Raw genomic sequence first — 14,082 nt, forward strand, 5'->3', positions numbered from 1 at the left:
ATGTGGTAGAACAATTTAGCTCTTTTAATGGATTTTCCCCCAGAAGACAGTTTTGCTGTATTTGAACAGTTTTGTTTTTTTTAAAAATCCCCCCTCCCCAAAGAGTGTAATTCAAGGCAATCACAAGATGCTCAACCTCTCCTGCTGTTTCTTCTGCTGCTACTTGTTCCTTTTTCTTGTTATTCTGAATTGAATCTCCAAACAGCCATGTGTATCTTTGCCTGCTTTCTTTAGTTATTCGAATCCAGGGGCTGCCTTCCAGTTTGATGAATACAAACTATTTGATTTGGGAAATGCCCACGCCTGTGAGAGCATTTTGCATCTCTAAAGAGTTCAGATTCATTTGCTCCTTTCCTTCTCTTTCCAGGCAGCCAAGGCAGAAGCTGTATAAATAGCCAAGTCTGTGCTACCTCCAGTTTGAGATAATCCAAGCATCTCAGAAGCAAGACATACAGCAGGGAGAGCGTCGAGCAGCTTCCAAAATGAAAGATGATGTATATTTCAGACTTAATCTCTTGAGCAATCTTAGGAAGCTTGGATGGATTACAATAATACTTCAGCAAGGCTGCTGATATCCATAAAGAGCTGTCACTAACCAAGCGGGATAAGAGCTGGAGAGAATGTTATTCTTTCCACATCAGATTAATTTGAAGAGCTGATATCCTGGAAAAGATAAGACCTGAAAACGCTGATGGATTAAACTTTTAAAACGTTTTGTTAGTGGAACAGGTGAGTCTTAAGGCTTCTTTTAATCTGCAAGAGGAAAATGGTATGATACTAATTCTTAACAATCCACTATTATAACATTCTGGCAATTGTCAGAGTGACACTTTTTTTGCTGTTACATTTTAGCCATGTTTAAAATCATCTATGCAAGCAAAGGTATTATTAAGCTGGATAAGTTTGGATGCTAGGATATTAGACTCTTCTCTTCTGAAATAAATCTTAACTGATGTTGTACCTGTTTTTAGGTAAAGATACACGGGGTTGGTCTGCATGATTCCAAAATGCATATTTTCATTTTCTTTCTCAACCCTTTGCTATACCAAAGCTTTGACGTCACAAGGTTTTTCACACAAACCAGAATTCCATTCCTTTTAACATTCCATTATTTTGAACGTTGTCAAAGGGAATAGAAGCCCTAGATTAAAATGAAGTTTGTGAATGGGGTTTATATTTTAATCTGTGCTAATTGAAACTACTGAAAGACTGAGAGTCCATACTTTTAAACAAAAAGATCATTAGATTTTTTTTGTTAATGAAGAAATATTGTATTTGCAAAAAACAACACATATTGCTTTTTTAAAGGTAGGTTGTATATCACTGTAGTTTTGATTATAAGAGTTATTTTCAATATAAAAAAGAATATTTGTATTTTAATTCAATTTTCATTCAGTACCTTTTGTCATAAACTTATTATAAAACAAAGTTACAATAGACTTAAGATACCATTTTAAAACTGACTTCAGAGGAATGGCTATAAGAGGCTATATTGAAGATAAATATTAATTGTATCTTTATAAAACAGCAGAAAGTATATCTGCTTATAAAAAGCAGTATTTTTAAAATTAGCTTGTATTTTAGTTATGAAAATCTTATGAAATCTGAACACCAGCCTACCAACAGAGGAAAATTATAACTGAAATATATGATTAGCTGTATGCTTAATTAACAGCAGACATTACTACATTTTCTCCATTGGATGATATTTTAGCACCTTTGCTCATGCATGTTTACAATTCAAAACTAACTCATGAGCAGTCAAAGAAAAGAGGTGAGCTATTAACACATAAAGATTTAAAAGAACTTAGAATGATAGAGAGAAATAAGAATCTTGAAGTGAAAAAGTGTGTGTTTTTGTAAAGAGCAAATAAACAAGAAATCTATAATACTGCTCTTTATCAGTAAAAAAAACCCTACAATATGAGAATTCTGCAGGAATTTATTTGATATTAGTTCTTTTTCCTAATAGATTCTGTTGGACTATGAGCAAAACTAATAGCATAACTAATTAAGTAAAAAAAATCTGAATATGAAATTTGTTTAGTCCTCTCAATTTTCTAATGCATGTTTAACTCTAACCGCAAATCCAGAGACAACCAGTGGAACATACTTATTTGTTTTCAAGAGATGGTCCTTGCTTCACAGATCTGAGCATGTTTACTTTGGCATACTCAGTGTGCTTTGGCTTACAACTTCAGCATCCTTTCTGCAAACATTATTAAGTGAATTCATACATGTGTATTTATTAAAAATAGGGTTGAAAATTTAATTGAAAGTGAAAAGAGTTCCATAGAAAAGACAAATCATTTAATATTATTAATGAGAGTGGTTTCTTTAAAAGTAATCTTTAAAATTCAGTTTTCCATTCCTACTCCGAATGTTCAGTCAAATAATTTCAAATATTGACATTATCTGCATTTCGAGCATTGAAAGTCTAAGTAAGACTATTTAGTATTACAAAGAGGGATCCAAAATATTTATCTCACAATCTCAGTTTTTACAATAAATTCTGATTTTGGATGGGGGAGAGGGCACTATACAGACTGATTTCTCAATTTGAAGCATAGTTTTCTTTTATTTTCTTGGAGTGATTCAATGCAGAAAAAAATGGCCCAATTCTTTATTGGGGATTATTGTTTTTGTCACGAGCTTCAGAAACCAAGAAAAAATACAATTGTCAAGTTTAGAGATAATTTGATCCACTTTGGATGTTTTTATATGGTAATCCTGCAAATTTAATTAGATTATTTCTGCAGTTTTACATGTCTTTTTTGATATAAATAAATGGATGGTGGTGATGATGATGATGATGATGATGATGATGAAGATGATGATGATACCATTTGGCTGAACATTCTGTGCATGTGGCAGGAAAGAGGGGATATAGCAGAAGACCTGGACACCTCTAATGGCATTCAAGGAAATGGACATTTTAAAACCAAACTGATGAAAATATTACTTTTGTTTTGTTTTGCCTCTGAGAGGCTGCTATTTAAAATCTAAAAAGAGACACCCATCACTTCTGCAAGGGATTTTTGGGCACCTTTTTCTTTTGAGTGCTGCTTTAGGTAACTGATTGCAAATGTGCTATAGCTTTTAGCTAGGCAGATTAAGAACATCGTTAGTTTAGGATAAATCCCTCCACTCTGAAACCTCATCTGCAAATCTGGGGAATCCCGCTTCCTGGTGATGTTGTAGGAGATCTGATAGCAGAAGTTATCTGCTTCTCTTGACTGTTATAGAATAGTCCATCATAGAAAGAACAGCTATCCAGTAAAACTTAAATACAGCTATATGTATATAAGGCCTGAAGTTGATTGTGTGTGATGCCAGATAAATGGGATTAATCTATTTCCCCATGTATCAGTTCTAATATATTACACTATTGTGACACTAAAAATTGATATTTATTGCTTGAAAGGAAACTAGAGGCATCATGTTAATTTTTTAATGACTTTTCCCATTTTAGGTAAATAGAAACTGTTTTGTAAGAATGAATTAGATCTGGCTATGGAAGACTAGTTTTACCAATAAACAAGCAGAGACAATCAGCTTGTGTGTATAAAAAAAGGATGCCATTCAGCTTTCCTTGTGTCCCCTAGATAGATAAAAGAACGTTGCCTTATTAGGATAGTGAAGATATCTGGGATGTTGAACCAAAATTCAACTGTCAGTCAAGTCAGTTTTGTACACAGAATGGAAGAGATAGCTCCATTTTGCTACCACATTGGAAGCATGTCTTACATTAGCCATGAATTCATACAACATTAACTATGTTGGCAAAGGTCATTGTTTTTGCTAGTTATTTTAATTTTAAAAAACAGAAATAAAACAAACCACCTGATTTAAAAAAATTGTCCTTACCATTACTACTACTTTTACTCACACTGACTCACAAAGCAGTAGAATAGTGTTCAAACCCAGTTCCAACCACATATCCAGATGTCATTTTAATGGCAATTTAACACCCCAGATCACCCCTGAGGGAGTGCGTTCCAGGTCAGAAACAGGTTTAGTCATAAGTAGTACAGACAATGTGCTGAAACCCTGCAGAAATAGAATGAAATACAAATCAGCAGAACCTGGATTGGTTGGTAAGCTGAAGGAGATGTGCAGAGAAAATTCTCAAAATTTCAGGGTCTTTTACAAGTCTTCATCTGCAGCATCCTGAAACAATTTTAAATTTGGTGGTTCAATAAATGTTATTAAAGCACAATTGATTTAGATGGTAAAAAAAAAAATAGGTCCGAACCATCTTGCAAGTATTTCAGGATTTGATTTCATTCATCTTTGTCAGTTTAATCTACTCATCTGTCAATTGCAGTAAAACATATATAATTATTTGCTTTTTTCATAGTTTACATTACATTATATTTCATAGTTTATATAACAGTATAACAGATGGCTTGAGAGTGGAATTTCACAAATGATACTATATATTAGTAACTTTCCTCAAAAACTGCTGGTGTATCCAAGTTGTCTCTAGAGCCAATCTCCTTCTTTTTCCTATAGTTTTGGGAGACTGGGCTAAACTTTTTTTTCAATAAAGCAGCCATTGAACCGTACAAGACATTGTAACATTAACTTGCTGAGAAATACATAAATACATTTCTTACAGACAGTTATTTTTAAACTATGGGGTAATTTTCTAGCTTCTTGGAAAGTTATGCTGTCCAGAGTTTTTAGTTGGTTTGATTTTAATTAGAAAATTATAGGAGAGTTAAAATGTTCTTGTACTATAGTCTAGTTTAAATTTAAAGTTGAATATTTTAATCATTTATTCACACTGTATTTCATTCAGAAATAAAGTATAATGGATACAGTGACATTTTTAATTAGAGTTTTCTTTCAGGCAATTAAAGCTAATGAGGGTCCAAACTCAGTTTTGCCATTTCTCAGAAGTTTTCTTTTTCTTTGAAAAACTCCTTTTGGGTGTGTGTTTTTTAACCATATTTTCAAAGCTCCTGAGAAATTCTTTTTCTTTTACCAGTATTTTTAGTTTATTTTACCATGCTATTGCTGTTCCACATTTTTCTGCTACTGTATAGTTTCTCTGGCTGTCCTCAATACTCAGTCTGAAAAACAATTCCAGGAGGAATTCCTTTAGGAAATATTTATTTAAGATTTCATTGAATTGGGAGAAGGCAGAGAGGATGCACATTGCTGGAGAGATTATTATATAATGAACAACACACCATTCAGACACACCCATGAGTCACCAAGCATTGAAGTAAGTCCAAGATCACACTCCACTGTGAAAATTTCACAAAGAAAATTTGAAGAGCAAAGACCTTTTAATCAGACTAAGTGAGATCTGATAGGGGAAAATGCAATTCTGCCTAGTACTAGTACTACTTTATGGCTTAATCATCTGTAAATTTCTTTGCTTTCTCTCCTTTTTCTGAAATCCTTTCTCAGCTTTTTCCTCTTCAGACTCGCATTTGATTTTCTTCTCATAAATCCGTTCTACTGAAGTAGCACCCACTTTGTATGTTCATATATACTTATTAATGTGAAGTATTCTGTGACAAATACTTTTTTGAAAATATGCAAGAATGCTCATCAGAGAAGAGGTTTCAATGCAGACTTCAGCTGAATATATACATGGTGGCAATCTGGTTTCATTGATATATCATCAATGAAGAACAAGTATGATTCTCTCATCTCATTTTAATTTTAAATATATATTATTTCCAAGTCCTCAAATTTATCATTGTGGGTTATTTTTTTCTCATTAAATGCAATATTTCTCTATATTTTTCTTCCTTGATTCATCTAGCTGATTTTCTTAACTTTTTTTTTAAGTATTACTTGAGAGCAATTCTTAGTTACAATAATATCAGTCATCATTTCATATCTGGAAAAATGTTTGTGCTTGTTCTATAAAGATCAGTTAAGAGTGAATCTTAGTTAAGCCAAAAGGTCTTTAATATTTTGAAAAATTGGCCTATATTTTGATGGTTTGCTGTTATCATTTCTAGGAGGCATGAACATAATGAAGAATCTTATAATGGGAAATAATCATATAATCCTATAGGTTGCCAAATCCAATCTTTATTCAATAAAACAATCTATTAAATCATCCCCAGGCCCCATTTGAAAACCTCTAAATAGGATATCCATCACATAAAATTCTTTTTAATATCCAACCTCTCTTTTAATTTTAATTTATTGATTCTTTCCCCTAGAAAAACAGTTTTCCCCTTTTCCAGAACAATCATTTAGGTAGATAAACTGAAGACATCTCCCTCTATAGTCTCCTTTTTTTGCCAAATATGCACAATTCTATTGATGATTCTTCATAGGACTTCTCCTCTGATTATCCTAACAGTAATCCAAATTCTTGCTCATATCCTGCTAATGGTCTATTGGGACGTCTATATTCTTCTAAACATGAACCTGTGTGTTTGATTTTCCCAACTTTGATATAGCTCTTTATATCTGTTATAGTTAAACATCATCCTGTTGTATTTGAACTGTCTGTCAAGGTCATTTTGAATTATGCTTTCATTCTTTAAGATGTTTGACAATCTCCTTAGTTTAGTGTCAATTTAACATGAATTTCTCCCCATTCAGTAAGGCATTTATAAAAATCAGAAATGATTTAACTGCACAAAAGAATTTTTTAAAAGAAGGCATCAGACATTTTGGTTGAAATATGATTGCAAGGCTAAGATCTAAACAACACAATCTAGAGGGTGGAAAAATTGAACTGATTAGAATTAAAGGCTGGCTGAATAGTTGCTTAAAAGGAAAATTTAGAAGATGATTTTTGATATGTGCTTGGTTCTGAATGAATCTCTGTTTTCTCCTGAAATATCTGATTCACAATCTGAAGATAAAGACTGATCCGATTTTAAAAGTCTAAGAGATGCCAAGGTATAAAACCACTTCCATTTTTTGAGACTGGCTCTGTGGTTATAACCACACTCCAAACAGATAGCCTGGGGACATTTATTCTGCACAGTGATGATAATTCAATTCTTTGTGCAATATTAGATAATTCCTATACACTGTATATGGGTTTATTTTTGAAGGCTATGTTAAAATACAGCAATGTCTTCCAAGATGTTTTATGTGATTCTGAAAAATGATGCTCTTGTATCAAAAGATTGCAAAAGGGCTACATTTGTACCTTCTGTGCTTCAAAGCACCATTTGGGGGGCATGAATCCATAGCACCTTAAAAATTCCATTGATTGTTTTCATTTATATCCTGTCCTTTTCTATAAGAACCCAATATTTCCTGAAGAGGCTTTCCCTTCATTTTATCTCCACTGTTTCAACCCCAAGAAATGCTTTGATTTATTAGAGACAGATTGTAGCTTTATTTTTGAATTTAAAAAATGGACACATTTGTGAGAAGGCATTTAGATACTCTTTTATATATTGGAGAGTGTGATATTTTTACAAACACAGATTCTGAGTCAGGGATACTGTGTAGGGGTAAGCTGAGAAGTTATTTTTGTAAAAATTGCAAAGTAGGCAGTCAAATTCAATCTAGGAAAAAAGAAACATCTTGAATTGAAATTAAGACTGCAATATGTGGATGAAAACAAAACTGGATTCCTCCCCAGTCTCTCCCTCCCCCCCCCATACCATATATAAGATTCCTGCTAAAATAGAACAGCAGAAATGTAGAAAATGCAGAAAGCATTTTGCTGAAACATCAGTTCTAAGAGGAAGGCTAGAGGATGCTTGGTGTCAGTGTTTCCCAATAGAGCTGACTCCAGTTTATCAGTGAGGGCCCTGGACAAAATGCCTTCTTTAATTGGTTCCTAAAATTGTGAGGCCTGTTGGCTTGCCTACCAGCCAGAGTACTAAAAAAAAGAAAACTATCATGAAGTAGCACTGCAGCCTGTCCTGGGAAGCCTGCAGGTGCCATTTTAATTACCTTCCAAAATGGCAGGCTATGGCAATGCTTCAAAGCACTGTGGGAAACTAAACAGTCCTCCCCCAAAGATTCATCGAGGGAGAGTAATTAAAGTGGTGACTTAAAGTTATTTGGGGCAAAGGAAGCGCTAGCTGATTTATTATTATAAATAAATAAAACTATTTTTCAGGGTTCTAGGAATTGTTACCTTTACACTGTTGGGGTTTGAAGTGTTCTGCAACATTAGAATGTTCCTGAAAGTATGGGAATAATGATCTCATCAATAATTAGTGAGGCAGGATTTATGAGTACAAGAAGTTATTTATTTGAGGGAACACATTATAGTATAGGCAAAGTCTAGAGCCTAGGTAACTATATCCTATCAGCAGGAAAATCCAAGACCGTATATTCCATTTGCTTAGGAAGTAAAGTAAAAAGAAGTAACTATGGATTAGTAATCTGCTAGACAAAGAACAGACAGCGATAAAAGGAACATGTTTTTGCTACTGCCCTTTTGTATTTAGAAGGATACGCCTCCATCATATCCAAGGTTTCCCTAGATCAGGGCTTTTCAACCAGTGGTACAGGTACCACCTGTGATACATTGGCACCTGGCAGGTGGTACACGACCATCCTAGAAAGTGATAGCAGGGGAGGGGAATGAGCTGAACCGATGGCAGCACTGCACAAGCCTGAGCGAGAGACGGCTGGAGCTGCAGGGCTGTCAGGGCTCAGCGGAAGCGCCAGGATCAGTGCCGCATTCCAGCTGATCGGTGCTTCTTCAGGGCTGTCAGGGCTTAGTGGAAGCGCCAGGATCAGCACCAAGCTCCAGTTGGACTCAGCACTGATCTTGGTGCTTCTGCTGAGCCCTGAAGAAGCACCAATCAGCTGGAATGTTGCAGCATCTCCAGGGTTTTGTGATTTACATTCAGATGTTTGTCAACTGATTCATATTTATGATGGTCACAGTGTCCCAGGGTCATGTGAAGTGACCAAAACCTGTTGCAACCACCCAGCTGACGAGGGAAATAAAAACCAAACACCCTCCACCCCCGCTGCCAATCCCCAACAGAAATGCTCACAACAATCAAAACCTTGGACAGAAGGAAGAGCGCCGCCGGGTGGGCAGGCAGATGTCTTGCTCGGCTGTGGTTTGGGGGGTGGTTTTTTCAGTGCCATTGTAACTTCGAACAGTCACTAAGGGAACTGTTGTAAGTCAAGGACTACCTGTACTTTATCACTTTCTTCCTTTTTGGGGGGGGGGTCATCAAGTTTTTGACACCTTGCTAGGCGACTGGTGGTACTCGGATGTTGCCATATCCTAAAAGTGGTACAATGGGTGAAAAGGTTGAAGAGCCCTGCCCTAGATTATACAATTCAGTTTCCATAAATCCCAGAGAGTAGTTATTTTAAGTTCATAGCAAGGCACAGAACATTCTAAACGTATATGTAATTGAGGGAGATATGTAACAAATGCTAATTATTGAGCTTTTCAGCTTATTCTGATATACAGAGCAGCACAAGAGTCCAAATACACCAGATGAAGGTATGGTTGAACAGAAAAAAGGGCAATTGCAGGCAGAAAGCAATCTAAAGGTCAGGTGTCAGTGAATTATACAGGCAATGAGGAAGGGACAAGAAAATGAGGACAAAGTCCTATACACCCCCAACTAAAGACTTTATACCAGAGATTCTAGAGAACCACAGTAAAGTTAGGCAGTACTCATTGAGATAAAGCATGGGTCCTGTTATATCTAAAAGTAAGTTTTTCTATTGCTTTTATCAAGGAAGTGGCTACATAATGGAATATGAGCCTCAAATAAAAAGTTTCAGATGAAGTATATCCAACCTAATACTAATATTAGTAGTTTTTCTTTACTTTTTTAAGAGAAGGACATTTCTCAGCATTTTAAATGATCCATTTTTTAGAGAACAGCAGGCTCCATTTTTAATGACAGGAACAATTTAATTATTAGAGGTTGAGAATTTCCCTCTGTAATTGTAATCCATACTCACTTTAACATTTAAATAATGGGTCACTATTGACAAATGCTGTAGTGAGTTACAGAGGGGAGTGCACATTTCTATGCCTAAAATGCACACTATGTCTTTGCCCGTGCAAATATTATATTGTGTTTCCCTTCTCTCACCTATCCTTTTGCCATGTTTTCTGAAATTCTTGTGCTGCTGGCTAATTTAGGACTTGCAGGATGGATACTAAGGCAGGAAAACGTTAAAGGGAGTACCAGGATTGCAACAAACAGCTTCATGTTTATTTAAATTGTCCCCACCTGCTTACAGCACTAGGGCAATGGGTCGGGACCCCATTTGGAGTCAAACGAGCATTTCACGGGGGTCGCCAAACAATGCAGTCCGCCATTTTTTCCCCTTTTCCTTAGCTGTGCTACTCCCTTTTATTCTATTGGCTTTTGAAAGCCAATAGAATAGATTCTCTTGAATAAAGTCTAATTCTATTGGCTTTCAAAACCCAATAGGAATTGTCCAGGCTGTCTGTGCCCTGCTGAGCCAGCCAAAAGTCCCATTCTGCAAATGGTGCTGCACCAGTTGAGTAGTCCTCAACTTACGACCAGTTGAGTAGTCCTCGACTTATGACCGGTTGGGGGTCGCGGCATTAAAAAGGTTGAGAACCACTGCACTAGGGGATCTTTCCCAATCTCCCACAATGAGCGCAAGTGGTGGGCCTCAGAATTTGACTGATAAAAGGGTTGATTTCACTGGGCAAGTTTTATAATCCTGCAACCTCTTTCTCCCCCTCCCCCTTAGTTGCTTAGTTTAGATCGCTCCCAGCCCTTGGACTGGCACCAGTCTGCGGCATTCCAATAACAGGGCTGTGCAAACAAGTGAAGCCCCATCCATGGGATGCAGGCAGCATGCTAAACCGCAGAAAAATCACATACCTGGTCCCTGGTACCCTAAAGGTTGGGGACCACTGATTTAGACATCAGCAAGAGAAGGTTATATATTAATGAAGATTAAGTGTCTAGTTGATATTGGGCACTTGGTAGAATAAAAGAGGGAACTGGTTACAGGATCTAATTGGGACTGGAACAAAAAAAAAATGTTATTTCACAACTTGAGAGAATAAATAGGAAGAACTAGCTTTTCTAAGCAGCCTCAAAATGCAGGTTAATCACAAGATACCACACCTACGTCTCTTATAAGGATGAGGTTCTAACTGTGAAATTAGAATCAACCTTATGGAAACTGATGAATACTGAAGAACTTTAGCTGAATGGCAGCAGCCTTACTATTTACCTAACCTCACAAGGGCTTCTTAGCTGTGCCTACTGCAGGAATAATTAGATGCAAGGGATTGGGTGAGTATATATTAAATCATGTGAATTGCAACATTCTTTCATTCTTAAGACAAGCACAGATATATACAGTACCAGGCAGAAAAAGGATTAACATTAATACATCTTTACAGTTGGAGATAGAGAAAGAAACCTCTCATATACACTTGGCATCTTCCTCTTCTTAGTGATATTCTGGCTTTGTTGGAATTAACTGCTTAGCAACCACAATCAGCTAACAAATTCTGCAGAAAGATCTGGGAAAGTCGAAGTTATTAGTAATGGAAAGAGAGCAGCTCAAAGAAGCGACCCATTTCCAGATGTCCTTCCCCTACTCCTATTTTTGACACCTAACCCTTTTGGAAATCAGAATTAGAACCTTATCCAGGGCAGTTGAGACACATAATTGTGGCTTTTTTTCTCTTGATAGGAATATTTTACTGAACATTATGCCTGTTTTGGCTGCCTTAGCTAACATGAGTTATGAAAGGAGAATAAGGGCAAGTGTAAAGGTATCTTTCCTTTTCCTTGTTGATGGCTGGGAGAATATTCATTAATGATACAAAACTGAATTGTATTTGCAGAATGTGTGCCGACTGGGAATCGTGAACGTTTGTTCATTACAAAATAATTGCCTCTCTGCAGGTAAAATGGATAAAAGTGGATTGCTCGGAGTATGAAAATAGAATGCCTCATTCCTTTTCAGAGACCTGCCTCAATATACATTATTATGATCTTTTTTTCTCTCTCTCTTACCTTTTGTCCCCCTCTCCCCATCTTTATCTGTTTCTCTTGGAGTCTCTGATGTCAGCAGAGGAATGAAGAACTTCTCCGGGCTGATGAGAAATGGCATTGCAAAGCTGGAGGAAATATTCCTCTCACTGACTGAAGTAGGATGCACGCTAAGGCTTTGACTACTGGTGAAAGATTGAAGCCTAGAGAAAACCTGTCCACTTGGCACAAAAAGATGAGCTGGATAATCTTCACACCTTCCAAAGGGAATTTAGATTCTATGCTGAGTTTAATTGCTGTGGCATGCTGGCAGATTTTCTCCTCCTGATGCACTGCATGGTAAGGCCGGTTCTTTCCTCACACAGAACGCTATTTGTGGTGCACCAATTGTTGTTGTGGTTGTTGTTTCCATTTTAATTCTAAAACATGTGTAAAAATACTCTTCCTTCTATTATTCTTCTGATGGGTATCAGCGCTTAGCATTATCAATCAAATGTTTATTACACTGATTTTTAAGTAGTACCAGTGTGGTGTATTGTAGTAGTTTGAGATTTCAGGTGATGAGTTAGTGACCCTACTGTGCATATATTTATGAGTTGTTCATTGATTTCAATTACGTCTTTAAATGAAAAAATGGACCACATTTTTTTAATTCTCCTGTGAGTCTAGCTTGGTACTTTCCAAATAGTCTTCTGCAGTCTCACTCTCCTGCATAAAATAAATGATATGACCACAAAATGCCATGTGAATAGAAAAATATAGATAAAAAGATAAAAACTGGTCTAAAACTATAATAAAGTTAATTACTATTTAGAAAGCATGATATAAAGAAATGTTTGACTCCGTAGGTGTGGAGAAGGATAAGTTGATTGGATTTTTTAATTCAAGATTGATTAACCACCATCACCTCTCATTTTCTGTATGTGATGTCATGCATACCAATGATTACACAACAAAAGAATCCCAAAGATCCTTTTTCGTGAGGCAACTGGACTTCCTTGTTTTTCTTTGAAAACTTTTTGCTTCTCATCCAAGAAGCTTCTTCAGCTCTTGGATGAGAAGTGAAACATCTTCAAAGAAAAACAAGAAAGTTTACTTGCCTCATGAAAAAAAGCATCTTTGGGATAACTATGACCAGGATGACTGAGAAGCTCCATAGACAATGAAGGAATCACACAGATGCTGTTTTCCAGCAATTTCCACAATTGCAGCTGTAGTTTCTTATAACAGAAATCACCACATAACATCTTCAAAAGTTTCTGGAAAAGCCGTATTTTCACCACATGTTCCTCTGTTTAGTATGGTGCATATTAAAAAAAAGTCACAATGAAGCAAAAGTAACTGTGGCCTGTTCTGTAGGTAAAATATGAATGTTACACTTTTTTCTCACAGCTGAGAAAAGTATAAGATTTTGCTTATCTTGTACTAGAATGTTAAGCAAATCTGCAGAGAGGCTGAATCCCACTGAAGTTAAATAAATTTGTTTGGAGTCAAACTAAAGGTTTCCTTTTGATAAAGAAATATATCTTATGCTGGGGCAGATGACTTTGGGTCTTTGTATATTTTTGAATTAGCAAACATTGGTGACTAGATTAGTCAGATAAAAAGATGGCCAGAATATAACTTTATATAAGAAATGTGTTAAGTGTGAATCATTCTTTAATTAAAAAGTCCTAAGATTTCATATTTGTAAACATATTTCCCTGATAACACTAAAGGACAGATGTTGAGAGGCATTTCATTTCTGCCACTTTTTAAAGGAATTTCAAATTCCATCCTAAGCTTAATTGAGAGGATCCATGTTAGTCAATATAATTGATTGATTGATTGATTGATTGATTATGCACCATCAACTCTGACCAACCACACAGATAGATTTTCTTTTCTATTCTGGTCTTTCAGAAGTGCATTCATCATCACTGTAACAGAGTCCATCCACCTTGTTGTTGAGGGCCTTCTTCCTCTGTTTCTTTCTACTTTTCCCAGTGTTAGAGCCTTTTCAAGAGACTTTGCCTTCAGATAATGTAGGATAAATTAATCCTGGTCATTTGCCTAAAATGGTATTGAATTTCCTGCCTGAGCAGAGGGTTGAACACCTCCAAGATCCCTTACAACTCCATTATTCTGTTCTGTATTATTTACTATTAATGAGGAACTACAA

At 36.0% G+C, this 14,082-nt stretch overlaps 1 long non-coding RNA gene across 2 annotated transcripts in view; it reads left to right on the forward strand.

Annotated features, from left to right (window-relative positions):
* The first annotated feature begins 276 nt into the window (after positions 1-276).
* Positions 277-14,082, forward strand: part of LOC120313851 — a 48,729-nt gene continuing 34,923 nt past the window's right edge. Inside the window, exons 1-2 of one of the 2 annotated variants that reach the window (XR_005558267.1) lie at positions 277-729; positions 12,001-12,260. This is a non-coding gene — a long non-coding RNA (uncharacterized LOC120313851). The remainder of the gene's footprint in view (positions 730-12,000; positions 12,261-14,082) is intronic. The other variant, XR_005558266.1, reaches the window with a different exon arrangement.

This window comes from Crotalus tigris, unplaced genomic scaffold (genome assembly GCF_016545835.1).
Source record: "Crotalus tigris isolate CLP2741 ecotype Arizona unplaced genomic scaffold, ASM1654583v1 scf7180000018806.1695572, whole genome shotgun sequence".
Taxonomy (NCBI): domain Eukaryota; kingdom Metazoa; phylum Chordata; class Lepidosauria; order Squamata; family Viperidae; genus Crotalus; species Crotalus tigris.